Source organism: Chanodichthys erythropterus, chromosome 7 (assembly GCF_024489055.1).
Source record: "Chanodichthys erythropterus isolate Z2021 chromosome 7, ASM2448905v1, whole genome shotgun sequence".
Taxonomy (NCBI): Eukaryota; Metazoa; Chordata; class Actinopteri; order Cypriniformes; family Xenocyprididae; genus Chanodichthys; species Chanodichthys erythropterus.
Window position 1 is genome coordinate 29,284,850 of NC_090227.1, and position 15,331 is coordinate 29,300,180.

The 15,331-nt window shown below is 34.0% G+C and overlaps 2 long non-coding RNA genes across 2 annotated transcripts; one reads left to right on the forward strand and one right to left on the reverse strand.

Annotated features, from left to right (window-relative positions):
* The first annotated feature begins 4,870 nt into the window (after nucleotides 1-4,870).
* LOC137022762 (uncharacterized) lies at nucleotides 4,871-7,271 on the forward strand. The gene is made up of 3 exons (XR_010895434.1): nucleotides 4,871-5,087; nucleotides 5,595-5,667; nucleotides 6,179-7,271. It is a non-coding gene; the product is annotated as an uncharacterized lncRNA (long non-coding RNA).
* Nucleotides 7,272-9,282: 2,011 nt separating this feature from the next.
* Nucleotides 9,283-11,325, reverse strand: LOC137022763 (uncharacterized). Its single transcript, XR_010895435.1, has 5 exons — nucleotides 11,263-11,325; nucleotides 10,712-10,844; nucleotides 10,448-10,553; nucleotides 10,020-10,132; nucleotides 9,283-9,450 (listed from the first exon to the last, which is right to left on the reverse strand). It is a non-coding gene; the product is annotated as an uncharacterized lncRNA (long non-coding RNA).
* Nucleotides 11,326-15,331: the final 4,006 nt, after the last annotated feature.

Below are 15,331 nucleotides of genomic sequence, written 5' to 3' on the forward strand. Positions count from 1 at the left end.
GTTCTTCAAAAATCACCTTTTTTATAGCCCACTGGAGTTAGAACCCAAGACTCCACAGAGGAAAGAGACCGAATGGTTTAACCTGCACTACATAAATTTAAATGTTGCACATAGAAATGAATAGCAGGTGTTATTTCAATGAATTTCACGGTCTGTATTTTAAGGTAAATATTTTAAAGCATTTGCTAAACCGTTCAGAATGCGGTCTATGTGTTTTGGCTCTCTGAATAAAGTGAACGACAGGTGAAACTCCAGATTTTGCTGTTGTTTTTTCTACTTGTCTTCATATCAGTTTCTTTTTTAGTTCACCAACAGGCCTGAGTTTGGCTTGCTCTTATTTTGCACACACTCTACATTTCTCCTCCAACACTTCCAAACAGCTTGTGAGTCACTGTCATCCCAAGACCACAAACATCTGAGGCTGAAACCGCGAAACAGCTAAAGGAAATACTTACGCTGCTGGTTTTGGTGCTGTTCTACTAAATTACAAATCTATAAATATTCCAGGTTTTGTAAATGTAGATGGTGAGTCACTCAGAAATGTCAAAGTTCTCTTCTCCGAAAACACCTTTCAAAATTATTTACAAATAAATTTATAATAATTTATAGGAATCTGTGGGAACCATTAACACTACACTGCATATTGGATATTACGTAAAATATATGTATTATTATATGTATATATTAATCCTTATGATTTCAATTCTAGGCATCCATTTTACAGCAATATCTCTTAAATCAAAAGCATGCAATATATAAAATGTGGACCAATACAATTTGGTGTTGTTATAAAGATTTACCTGTGGAATTGAACATGAAATATTTAGTAATGTTCCATGGTGGCATTTAACCTGCTGACTAGGTCAGCTAAAAATATTTAATTAATCTGTCCTATAATTCTTCAAATCCCTCAGGACAGGTGCACTGCCTTTGATTTTCACAAGTTTTTCCAACACGGAAATGAAATTCCAGACATAATATATACCTTACAGACCCTGCAATAAATAATAGATTGATTTATCTATGTTTTAGTCCGCTTGGCCTTTAAATGTCATTTTAATGATATTTTTATTAAGTTCATTACTTGGCCTGAGAGGCAATATTTAACTTGGAGGGAAGCTGCCTGGATATGATGATCATAGAATGAATTTATTAATCAATCTTTGCATTTACTCTTCAAGTCATTTATCACTTTCTGATATTAGTGAAAGGATATTTATGTCAGCAAAACATTTGATTGATTTCATGTAGTGTCATTTAGGTTCAAGATAAACTAGATTGCATGATAATTCAATGTTTTTGACAGACATATTAAATAATTTTAAATTGAAATCTTGAGAGGCCTATGAAAATATATTCAATATTTTGAATTTGAATGCCATTTTTTCCCATCTCATATGATTGTCATATTGTTTTGATGTCATTTTGTATAGAAATAACTTTTTTCTTTTCTTTTTTTTTTGAACATGATAGCTTGAATTTAATAACGAAGACACATAAAACGTTTCCAAGTTTTATGTCACCTTCATATAACAAATAGAAAATGCTCTTTTTCTTTATGGGTTGAATAAGATGGCTCAATAAAAGGGGACATAACAGTGCCAATAGTTGAAGAATCACCCAACCATCATTTTTTGTTGCATTGCAAGAAAAAATCATAAAAAGAAGCACAAAGCTTATATAATGATTAGGAATGTAGCACGACATTGTATTTTTTATTATTTTTACACGTTACAACCATAACATTTCCTCAGTAAAGTGGCATAGTAACATTTTTTTTAAAAAGCCTATTGTTATTGTAAATTATTCAGAATGAGATTCTGAATTCAAAAGTGTCAGACACCTCAGTCTTCTTTCATTTTGTCAAGGCATTCACCCATGGCAGTGCTATAATAGTGGGAGTGACTGTGCAAATTCATCAGAAGTGAGAGTCGGTGCCATTATTACATACCACAGAGAGTCAGATGACATTGTGATGAGCAGCTAAAAGCAGTCACAGTATGTCGTCTTTCCGTCAAGCTGTGCTGCCAGTCTTCAAAGGCTGAAAGCCATATTGCCAATTCTATCCAAATGACACTATTTTTTATGGAAAATTAAGCAGTTTCTTTTTTAAAAAATCCATCACCAATAGCAGCAACCATAAAAGACCATTGCGGTTTTGTATTTATTATGTGTTATTTTGATCCAGCATTTAATATTTTGCTGAAAAGAGAGTCAGGAAAACAAATTATTTGAAAAATTATATTATAAACCATGAAAGATGAGCAGAACAACAGAAAAAATACAATTGTACAAGTTGTTACAATTATATCCTTCAAAAAATAGTTTTTCAGTAATTTACAGCTTTGTTTTTGAATAAACCTTCATGTATACAGTTTATCAGATCTTTTCCCCTTTACAAAGCATTGAAAATGTCTGTGGAGACTTACTAAAGTGTGTTGCATGTTTCTAAATAAGGCTAGCATTTGCTGCAGTGTTTTTTTTTATTTTTTATATTTGTTTGTGAATACTGCAGGTCAGATGGGAGGGCAGTTTGTTTTCCAGCGGATTTGGTTCAACAATGCAAAAGTAATCACTACCTTGCGTGTGCTTGTTACCGCCAATGTTAGACATCCAGATTTAGAACTCATTTCTCAGCAGAACCCAGGCCAATTAAAAGCATAAGTCCCTTGTGCCACGACTGAGTCTGGTTTTATTACAGAAAACCATCATTGAACTGACTGTGTACTGATGTATTAATGATATTTTTTAATGGTATACTGAGTCACCAAATGACATACACTACTATGGCGTGACCAACCTAGTTATTTGCTAAAAGACTGTATCAGTCTAACCAAAAGGAGAAAGTTTAATATAAAGAGGTTTCTGGCATGATATTTTGATCCTTACATGAATCATAATCACAGAGAAGAGGCTTATTTGCAACATCAAACTTTACTTGCTACGTGATATCGTGCTCACACTATAATTAGTTTTTAAATTAGTTAATGTCCTGGCTTTAAAAATAACTGAATCCTCTGAATGCAGTTCAAAATGTAACCTAGCAACCTAATAAGTACATGAACAACTGCATGTTGGATTCATTTGAAGTGTTAAGACCAGCTGTGAAAACAGTGGGCATCAAACATTGGTTTTCATGTAAAAAATTCTCAGACATTTAATAGTCATTATAGAGTAGATTCATAATGCTTTGGTGGGTCCATATCATATTTACTGGGCCTCGATGACTAATAATTTTGTACAATGCGTGATTACATGTGAAGAAAAAGTTGTCACGCAAAATTGTCCGCTGTATTTACAACATGTACGTACACACACATTTGTTGTTCTTCTGATATTGAAGAATCGCGCTTATTATCCATTTCAAGATGAGTTTAAAATATTCTAACTGACCCCCGACCGTTAATTTAGAATGTTTGCCCTTATTGTTTCCATGGCGACGCGTCATGCGTGCATGTAACACACCGCAGCCATATGCATCGCTATTATTTTGTTTTTCCTTTTTTATTTAAAATAGTGACAAACTTTCTTGCCATGTCATCAACTATCTGATATTCATATTCTCAAATACGTGTATGTGAGTGTGTTTTGTCATTTAAAAACTTTTAGAAATGATATTTTTCTTGATCTATAACGGAGATGGGCGCTGCCATCTTAGTTTGCCCTGCAGTTCGTAGAGTACTGTCAGTCATATTTACAGCAGGCGAATTAACAACAACGTCGGTTAATTGTATTTGAATGGATTGTTATTGCTGCTTCCAGTGATGTCTGACATCATCAGTGTGTATTTAATAAACTCTGAATGTATTGTTTTACTGGTGCTTATGCGCATTTAAATGTCTGAAACCAGTTATGTGACATTCTAAATCCGATAGGGACCGTACTCTCAGGGGCACAGAAATAAAAATCCCATACGTGGGACCATACCGCTCAAAAGTACGGAAGAGGATTAGGGCCAAGCAATAATAAAAAAAATAAAACCATCTCGAGATTAAAGTTGTTAAATTTCGAAAAAAACTTGTTACATTTCGAGAAAAACGTCGAAATAAAATGTTGAGAATAAACTCATTAAATTATGAGAAAAAAATCGTTAAATTTCAAGAAAAAGGTCGAGATAAAATGTTGAGAATAAACTCGTTAAATTACGAGAAAAAATTCGTTAAATTTCGAGAAAAAAGTTGAGATAAAATGTTGAGAATAAACTCATTAAATTACGAGAAAAAAGTCATTAAATTACGAGAACAAATTCCTTAAATTATGAGAAAAAAGTCGTTAAATTTCGAGAAAGAAAGTCGAGATAAAATGTTGAGAATAAAGTCAACCCAGTCTCATATGAAAACGTATCCTGACTACGTTGGTCCAAAGTGCAAAACGTAGAGGGGTTACAACAATGGCCCTTAAATTGTATGACTGTTACATTTTTTTTTTTTGCCTATTGTTTTGCGTCCAAGTCACGTGACTTTAGAGAGCCCGGCCGTGAGAACAAAAAACATGGCGGACATTTCTCTACTTTTTAGTGAAAAAAACAATATTTTGAGTTAGTTTCTGCATAAAAATAAGCTTTGATTACATTTTTAGCGAGAAATATATATTCTATTTTCATAATATTCACTCAGTGAATGTACATAATCACTCGCTTGCGCGTTGTTGCAAAGATTTTTCTGATCTCGCCAGAATAATGTGAAACTGCTACGTTTTGGTTGCTATGAACAATATTTTATTTTCTGCATCAAAATAAGGTTTGATTACATTTTAAGCAAAAAATATATATTATTTATTTTCATAATATTCATTCAGTGAATGTACATAATCACTTTCGCTTGCCGCGTTTGTTGCAAAGATTTATCTGATCTCGCCAGAATAATGTGAAACTGCTACGTTTTGGTTGCTATGAACAATATTTTGAGTTAGTTTCTGCATAAAAATAAGGTTTGATTACATTTTTAGCGAGAAATATATATTCTATTTTCATAATATTCACTCAGTGAATGTCAACCCGTTCTCACTCCTGACCGTTCTCACGCTGAAGAAGTCTCCTTCAGAACACATCGCGATATTTGGCATCAGTTCGCGTGTGCTGGATGTTGGTAAGTAGTCGTAAATACGCTGTTCTAATGTTTGATATAATGTCTTTTCTGTTTGCAGATATTAATCAGATTAACGTTAGCTCCCTCATGTTTAGTCACTGCATTATATCTGTCACCTCCGCTGAGGTTTTGCTTTTCATTGCTTTCTATATTAAATACTAAACTAGGGTGATTAAACACTCACTGTCACGTGACGTGCAATATATTGCACAATATATATAACATATTCATATCAGGTTCAAAGTAGTACAAGTGTGGTTTCAAAATGGTATTTGTTGTAGAAGCACGGTAAAAAAACAACACTTACCATGCTTTTTACCACAGTATTGGTCGTTTTAATGTGATTTTTGTTGTAAATACAGAGTAACCACAACACTTATCATGCTTTTAATGCCTAATAGTGTTAAATCCAAAAACTTTAAGGTCAATAAGAACTTCTTTCCTATATATATTTATATATAAACCTATATATTATAAATAATGATATTTTCTTTTCTCTTGTTTTAGCTGAAAAGACAAAAAGGGCCTTTTGGAAATGGATGAAGGAGACAGAAAGCTGCAAAGGCAAATAATTGCAATGGTATGTATGTGTTGCTTTTAACCCTTTATCAAACATTTTATCAAGCATTTGTTAAATAGTCTCACAGTAAATTAAAATTAAAGTCAAATCCTGTACATATTTATCACCTTATTTGTAAATCAGTTGTGCCCCTTCTTGGACAGTTGGACGTCCCACACATAAAAGTTTATATTAATTCCATTGAATTCTTTAAAATGATTACAGATTGGGCCCAAAATGTTCCAATGATACATGATGTCTCTCCGCACCTCATAACTACCTCTGTTTGCAAGAGTGGAAATTATCATTTGACCTGTCACATGACATCAGATATTCAATTATTTTGTCATGATCATTTACACTGCTGATAATGTCCTGCTTGCATGTGAAACATGTTATTTATTTATTTTTATTATTTATTTTTTAAAATATGAATATAGCTTGCTATACTTTTAATCATGGAAATGCCCACACATCAGTGAACTTATTACATAAATGCATTTAACATTTAATTGTGCAACACTCTTTACAGAAGGAAATCCTACGGTTATGTATGAACTCACAACATCATCATCAAGTGCTGTGCTGGGCACATTGGGTAACAAGTGTCCTCCAACGTATCCAATCTGTGACCACATTCTCCACATCTTCCCATGGGACACCAACATTCTTCAGGCCTTCGTTTCCATGTCTTCCCCTGCATTCTCCTGGTGGTGTCCACTTCATATCTGTCTTTGGGTGTTGTTGTTTGGTCATGCTTAGGGTGTGTCCAGGGAGGTGCACCCTTCACTCTGTCACAGTTTTTAAAAGTCTTCACGTGGACTCCTCCTTATGATCTCCTTGAAACGTGCAGAACCAATATTGAAAATAGTAATTTATCTTTTTCCATATTCTTGCCTTTACCAAAGAAGCACCAGTGCTCATCCGGAGTTTTGGTAAAAGTTCTAGTAATGCTGCGACTATAGTCAAATATGTATTTCTGCATGTGTGTATAGCAGCTGTTTGTCCGAACAATTGAAGTTAGTGAGAGTGTTCAGGAAAACCCTCTGAGAACAATCAATATTTATTTAATTCTGTTTGGTGCTGATATAGAGTATTACAGAAATGACACATTGACATTCTGGACATTATTCTGTGAGTTTGTTACCTCTTCATTTAGATGGACTTGAAAATGTCTTGCATTTTGTTTCATTAAACCTTTTATTACAGTGTCACTATAGTAAATGTCCACCTTAACTACATCTATGGTATCAATATATCAGTACCTGGATAATGTAAATGTAACATACCCATGAATGTATTTTATAGAAGCATTTTATTGCTGAAAATATTTAACATTTATAAAATGCATTAACTATTTGAATTTGCCTTTCATTTAGTTACAGTAAAAGTGAACAATAAACACAATATTGTATTGTATTAAAGTTGAGAATGTAAAATGTTATTTTTTCCCCCTATTCTTTAAAGAAACTTATTTTCACATGGAATTTTATCTCATCTCTTGGTTTGTAAAAATAATACTTCATCATATCGATTTGTGTAGTTATATTTCACTATAATAGATTGCCTCTGTAACTGGATATATTTTTTTCTCACAATTAACTGATTTTTATACTGTTGTGCAGTAGTTTGGGGACTACATTTGTCTTTGACACTAAATATTGGAATATGATTACAAAATCGAGTACATTCATTATGCTTTTATTTATATTTATTTTAATTCCAAGAGTTCAAATGGTGAAGAATGGTATAAATAAGTGATTAAATGTATACCTTTAATATACTACATATCTACTGTAAATGTTAGAAGCACTTTAGTAGATGCAATTATATCTCTTTCAAATATATTTATGCATCAGTTTAAAACACAAAGGAGTCTTTCGTTGTAAAATGTGATTTTTATTATATTTAATTAGATTAATTATATATTTAAGGAATCTTTCCGTCAGCCGGAACCGAAGGAGATCTGTCGTCATTTACCATAAATGGACAAGTAAGCGTGACGCATCTGTTCAGCCGTGTTGTGATTGGCTGTGACTCTATCGCAGAACTCGCTGTGATTGGACTACCTTTCAACCCATATAAAACGGCGCTTTATCTTACAAAGTTTGTTTTAGTGTGAATATTACGTTACTCATACATTAAGTTAACTATAAAGTGTTTCCATGTTGTGAGAAATTACTCCTTTACCGAGATCCCAACCCTAACCCTAGCTTCTCAATGAACTACAGCGCCATGTTTCCCGTTCATTGATAGAATGACAGAGACTTATGGGTAATGTAGTTTAAAACGTTTAGTAAAGAAATGATAAATGTTAAAATAATAAGATCTTTAATGGACAACTCGATATCTAAATATGTTTATTTTGCAAACATTTATTACATATATGAGGGACAGGCTGAAATTTAATATTTTACTGTAATCACTATTAAAAAACCTTTATGCCAGCTTTCCATGTATGTCTGAAAACTGTGCCCAACATTATTTAGTAATCATAGCATAAGCAGTTGTCCTGTTGATTTTCTCTTTGATACGCTAACCGGACTTTGTGTTACAGCCATTTGAAATGTGCATTTTTTTGCTCTTCCAGGGGCCGGTACTGGCCCCTTGGGGGTGGAAGGGCATTAAAATCTACACAGGTGTGTACTCCTCATCATGGATAACAAACGTTGTTGAATCACATTTAAATATTGCAGTATTTTATCATTTCCTCATTTTCCATTCTAACATCATGCTTGTATAGGTTTTTGATGGGTATTGTGAGACCATCTGATGAAATATGGAAATATTATAACAAAATGTTGTAATACAATAATAATAATAATAATAATTGATTAATTGAATAGTAGTTGATTATTTCTTTGCTTTTTTTGTATGAACACCAATAAATATAATGGATGAACCCACAACAACTTGCCATTATCCAGCTGCCAGTGTTGGCAGTAAACTAAAAACTATTTATATTTACACTTCACTATTACTTACACAAGGATAATGCACTATTCAGTAAAATAAGAAACTGTGCCAAAATGTCATTATCACCCCCTCTTCTTGCTCCTCACATGCCTGACATCAGTAATGTCCAGCTGTCATTTTGAATGCAGTAGTAGATGTACCAGAATGATCAACATCCATCTTCTTCAGTTCTGCTTGAAGTGTTTGTGTCAGTATAACCCACTGCAGCCTCTCTTTATTCACATTCCTTCCCTTTATTTATCTGGAAACTGCCATCCTTGTCACAACATGAAAGTATATGCAACTTTTGGTGCATTGTTGTCCCAAACAATCATGGAAATTATATGTCATTTTTTTAAATTATGAAATAAACTCAGCTTAGTTAAATTGTATTTACTCTACCAAACACCACGTTCACCATAATTTATTACACAACACTTTATTGGAGGATACAGCATAAGGTTGAAATTTGCATAAAGACAAATGAGATTCAAGATAAATAAAAACGTGTCTTCAAAAATACGTTAACGTCATAATAATCCATTCACAGACTTTACTCCTATTGCACAAATGAGCGCCACAGAATCCCATCCAGTCAACTATGATCCAGAAAACAGATTTGATATTGAGTTTAAAATAAAGATTCATTATCACAGCTGAACTGGGTTCTGCTCTTCCCTGTACATGTCTCTATCATGTTCATGTTCTTCTTCTTCTAAACAGTTTGTTCAGTTGTACTCTACAGTACAACTGATGACCAGAAGATGTGATCACTGATGTGCTGTAGCTTTTTCTCAACCAGAGGAAGAAGTCTTAACATCCCATTGTCAGGCGTTCTTCAGTCCTGGTCTAAAAGTAAAACAAAAAAACACACAATTCAAGTTAAGTAGTTTAATGGACAGCCAGGTCAGCTTATGTTCTGCATGATTTAAACAGTGGTGGGCTACTCTGGCCCTCAGCGTCCACGGTCCTGCAGATTTAGCTCCAACCTCAAACCCAACTGCCTGTAACTGTCTATAAGTACACCTGAAGACTTTGGTTAAAATTTTCAGGTGTGCTCAATTATGGTTGGAGGTAAACTCTCCACCTCAAAAAGGAGACAGCAAAAGGGCTAGAGTTGCCTGTTCCTGATTTAACTTTACAAAACAGCAGTACATAATATAATGCAGCACAGACTGTAAGCTAAGTACTGAACAAAAACTGTTTTACCCATATTAACAGCAACATGTTTTAAAAATCTTTTAGAAAGGCATGCTCTCTTTGAGCCTTCATTTCTTTCAGGACAACATACTCTTCTGTTTCTTGTTTCAAGAGCATAATTTGGTCAAAAACCAAGTGATAACCTGTACAATGTAAAATTGTTAAAATACTGCAATAAAAACTTTAAGGCAAGAATTAAGAATAGGCACAGGACTTACTGTACTCATGAAGAAGCCATGGCCATGCATAGTTTCTGCCTCTTGTGTTCCTCCGTAGCTGCACATCAGTCGTTTTTCCTCTAGGATCTTCTGTTAGTGACTTCACTTGCTATCTGTTTTAAAACACAAATACAATGTTTTAGGTCTGTGCAGTATAAGGCCTTATTTCAAGCCAAAAAAACTAGGTATTACACATAATTTAAAGAACATTTACTATTTAATTCCTATTATACTATATTATATTATATTAACTCATTATCTTCCAAAGCTTCCCTGTCTGCTTTTATCTAAAAAAACAAACAAACAAACAAACAAAAAAAACAGAAGGAACAGTTTTTAAGAACTTTTTAAGAACTTAATAGTCCTTTGAGAGAACAACATTAAATTCTGTACTACATATTACAGCATTGCCTCAACACAAGACATACCAATGGACTTCTGTCTTCTTTGGGCATGAGATGGTCATGTTCCTTCCTCACCCTAAACAAAGGACTTCGATGAGCTTGCTTTAATATAAGGACTGGTCTTCCTTCTCTGCACAGAAAAACAAGAAAGTCTCTACTTACTCTGTGTGCAATTACTCTTGTTCTTAAAACATACAAATTGAGACAGTTATAAATAAGTTAATTTACCATACCATCCAGGAGAGCATTTGATGAGTAAATACTGATTTAAATATCTAGAAACTTTACCTGGAAAGGGCTGATCACGGCAGGTTTGCAGCGACTCACTAGTAGCTCTTGTGAGGGTCGGCTCTTAAAAGAGCTGTTGAGTTTGATGTTGTAGAGATCCTAAAAAGAAGGACTAAGTAATCTGCAAGTAATCCTGCAAGACAGAAAGGAAGGTAAATTTAAAACATCACATTCAAGTTGTCAATTTACACATAACTGTAGGATTTCCTTCTGTAAAGAGTGTTGCATAATTAAATGTTAAATGCATTTATGTAATAAGTTCACTGATATGTGGGCATTTCCATGATTAAACATATGTCTTTAATAGCAAGCTATATTTATATTTAAAAGAATAAATAAAAAAATAACATGTTTCACATGCAAGCAGGACATTATCAGCAGTGTAACTGATTAGATATTGAATAGACATCAGATATTCAATTATTTTGAATATGACAAAATAAGGTGATAAATATGTACAGGATTTGACTTTAATTTTAATTTACTGTGAGACTATTTAACAAATGCTTGATAAAATGTTTGATAAAGGGTTAAAAGCAACACATACATACCATTGCAATTATTTGCCTTTGCAGCTTTCTGTCTCCTTCATCCATTTCCGAAAGGCCCTTTTTTGTCTTTTCAGCTAAAACAAGAGAAAAGAAAATATCATTATTTATAATATATAGGTTTATATATAAATATATATAGGAAAGAAGTTCTTATTGACCTTACAGTTTTTGGATTTAACATTATTAGGCATTAAAAGCATGATAAGTGTTGTGGTCACTCTGTATTTACAACAAAAATCACATTAAAACGACCAATACTGTGGTAAAAAGCATGGTAAGTGTTGTTTTTTACCGTGCTTCTACAACAAATACCATTTTGAAACTACACTTGTACTACTTTGAACCTGATATGAATATGTTATATATATTGTGCAATATATTGCACGTCACGTGACAGTGTTTAATCACCCTAGTTTAGTATTTAATATAGAAAGCAATGAAAAGCAAAACCTCAGCGGAGGTGACAGATATAATGCAGTGACTAAACATGAGGGAGCTAACGTTAATCTGATTAATATCTGCAAACAGAAAAGACATTATATCAAACATTAGAACAGCGTATTTACGACTACTTACCAACATCCAGCACACGCGAACTGATGCCAAATATCGCGATGTGTTCTGAAGGAGACTTCTTCAGCGTGAGAACGGTCAGGAGTGAGAACGGGTTGACATTCACTGAGTGAATATTATGAAAATAGAATATATATTTCTCGCTAAATATGTAATCAAACCTTATTTTTATGCAGAAACTAACTCAAAATATTGTTCATAGCAACCAAAACGTAGCAGTTTCACATTATTCTGGCGAGATCAGATAAATCTTTGCAACAAACGCGCAAGCGAGTGATTATGTACATTCACTGAGTGAATATTATGAAAATAAATAATATATATTTTTTGCTTAAAATGTAATCAAACCTTATTTTGATGCAGAAAATAAAATATTGTTCATAGCAACCAAAACGTAGCAGTTTCACATTATTCTGGCGAGATCAGATAAATCTTTGCAACAACGCGCAAGCGAGTGATTATGTACATTCACTGAGTGAATATTATGAAAATAAATAATATATATTTTTTGCTTAAAATGTAATCAAACCTTATTTTGATGCAGAAAATAAAATATTGTTCATAGCAACCAAAACGTAGCAGTTTCACATTATTCTGGCGAGATCAGATAAATCTTTGCAACAACGCGCAAGCGAGTGATTATGTACATTCACTGAGTGAATATTATGAAAATAGAATATATATTTCTCGCTAAAAATGTAATCAAAACTTATTTTTATGCAGAAACTAACTCAAAATATTGTTTTTTTCACTAAAAAGTAGAGAAACGTCCGCCATGTTTTTTGTTCTCACGGCCGGGCTCTCTAAAGTCACGTGACTTGGACGCAAAACAATAGGCAAAAAAAAATGTAACAGTCATACAATTTAAGGGCCATTATTGTAACCCCTCTACGTTTTGCACTTTGGACCAACGTAGTCAGGATACGTTTTCATATGAGACTGGGTTGATAAAGTCATTAAATTATGAGAAAATAGTTGTTAAATTATGAGAACAAATTCGTAATTTAACTAATTTGTTCTCGTAATTTAATGACTTTTTTCTCAAAATTTAACGACATTTTTTTCATAATTTAACGAATTTGTTCTCGTAATTTAACATTTTATTTCGACTTTTTTCTCGAAATTTGACGAGTTGTAACAACTTTAATCTCAAGATGGTTTTATTTTTTTATTATTGCTTTGCCCTAATCCTCTTCCATACAAAAGGTTAAGAATGAAGGAATCGCTTTTTTTTTTTCTGTCACTTCAAAAATTAAGGTTGAACCACTGTAGTCACATGGACTACTACCTTTCTGAGCCTTGAAAGAGCTTGAAAGCTCAAAATCATCTAACTAACCCTTTACCAAACCCTTAACCCTTTACTTAACTAACCCTTTAACAAAAATGTATGTGTGGCTTTAGTTGGTTCTAAATTCTAAATGTAAAATGAATGTTTTGTACATAAAATGATAAAGTTTTTATATATATATATATAATCTCGAATGCACCTGACCTGTAAAGCAAAACATTTCATCTCTCAGCTGGAGAACAAAAGTGAACCCCTCTCACTGTTCATTACTGTAAAACCGAGCCCTGGCTTGCATTGTTGTTTTTTTTTCTCTCCAAACTGTACACCATCTTGAAAATCACTTTTCTTTTGCCTTGAATGAGCATAACTGAGCTCATTTTTCCTCAGGAATGCACTTCTAACAGTTGAGTGCTGGATAATAAACGGGCTCATATATCCATATTCACCCATCAGGTGGTCATCATGAGGATTCTTATGGAGCAGAGCAGCGTGACTGATCTGGTGTGCAGACATCATCAGGTAATTCTATAATCGCCAATCTAAATATGAACTATATTAGTCTACACTCAGTTTTCCGCAGAGAAAGAAAGTCATACAGGTTTGGAACAACATAGGTGGTGAGTGAATTATGACAGAATTTTTATTTTTAGGTCAACTATAACAGTACTACAGGCAAAAACTTAGTTTTTTTATACACTAGTCAATTTTGAGATTTGGAGCTGTTTTGCTTTTTTTTTTTAATAATGTGTTATTTCAGACTAGAAAGAAAACAATACACTCTTAATATCAATTACAAAGGATAAGTTCACTTCAGAATTAAAATTTACTCACCCCCATGTCATCCAATGTGTTTATGTCTTATTCCTGCTGAGGAATAAGGGTCTTATAATCTAACAAAACAATTTGTCATTTTCTAAAAAAAATAATAATAATTTATATACTTTTTAACCTCAAATGCTCATCTTGCACTAGCTCTGTGATGCTCCACGCATTATGTAATCACGCTGAAAGGTCAGGCATGACGAACTTAGAAATACAGAAAAACTCCATCTCATTTTCTCCTCCAACTTGAAAATCGTCTGACATCGTTGTTTTACATTTTTTTTTTTTTTCTTTGACTTAGTCTTTGCACATTCACTTTGTAAACACTTGCTCAGTACTTACATCACTCATGGCCTTTCCAACATGATTACGTAATGCGTGGCGCATCGCAGAGCTAAATGCAAGACGAGCGTTTGTGGTTAAAATGTATAGAAATTTTTTTTTTTTTTTAGAAAATGACCGATTGATTTTTTAGATAAGACCCTTAGGCTACGTTCACACTGCAGGGCTTAATGCTCAATTCCGATTTTTTGAAAAAATTCAATTTTTTTGCAAGGCCGTTCACATTTTCAATTAAATGCGACCTTTTGTGATCTCCTGTGTGAACGTGAAATGACCCAAAAGTGACCCGCATGCGCAGAAGAGTACGCAACGGTCAACGACGTCACTCGTTGTTTGCGGAAGTAGACGCCACTTCGTTTGTTCCAGGCTTTAACCTCCTTGTATTTGGCTCGGAGGCTTTATATTTTTCGCTGGCATTGGAGCCAGGATCGTCTGTAACCACGCTCGGCCATTTTGCTGGAAATGTTTTCGTAAACCGCCCGGTTCCGATAAGAGCCCTCGAGTTTGGCCTGAATAGAGCTGTCACCCCAAATATTAATTAAATCTGTGACCTCGCTTCCCTTCCATTGACTGGTCTCAGCAGCATCGTCCGCCATGGTTGTTGTTTATCTTCTCGTTCCCGCCTACTTCAACGCAAAATTATGACATTTGTAGCGTATCAATGACGTACGGGTCGGATACATGTGGTCTGGCCGTTCAGACGGAGGTCGCATTTCAAAAGATCGGATACGTATCGGATTCAGGACCACATACCCAAGTGGCCTGGGTCACATTTGAAAAGATCGGATCAGTGTCGTTCAGACTGTCATGAAAAGATCAGATACAGGTCGCATAGGGGCAAAAAAATCGGAATTGGGTCGTTTCAGCCTGCAGTGTGAACGTAGCCTTATTCGAGCCCGATCACACGAAAATGCGCATCAATAGTACGAGTTTGTAATCTCATAGAATATATAAACTTATGGTACGCAGTTTTTCGCGTGCATATGATACGCACTTTATGGCGTATTATACGAACGAAACCCCCACCCCCATCCTACCCAAGAG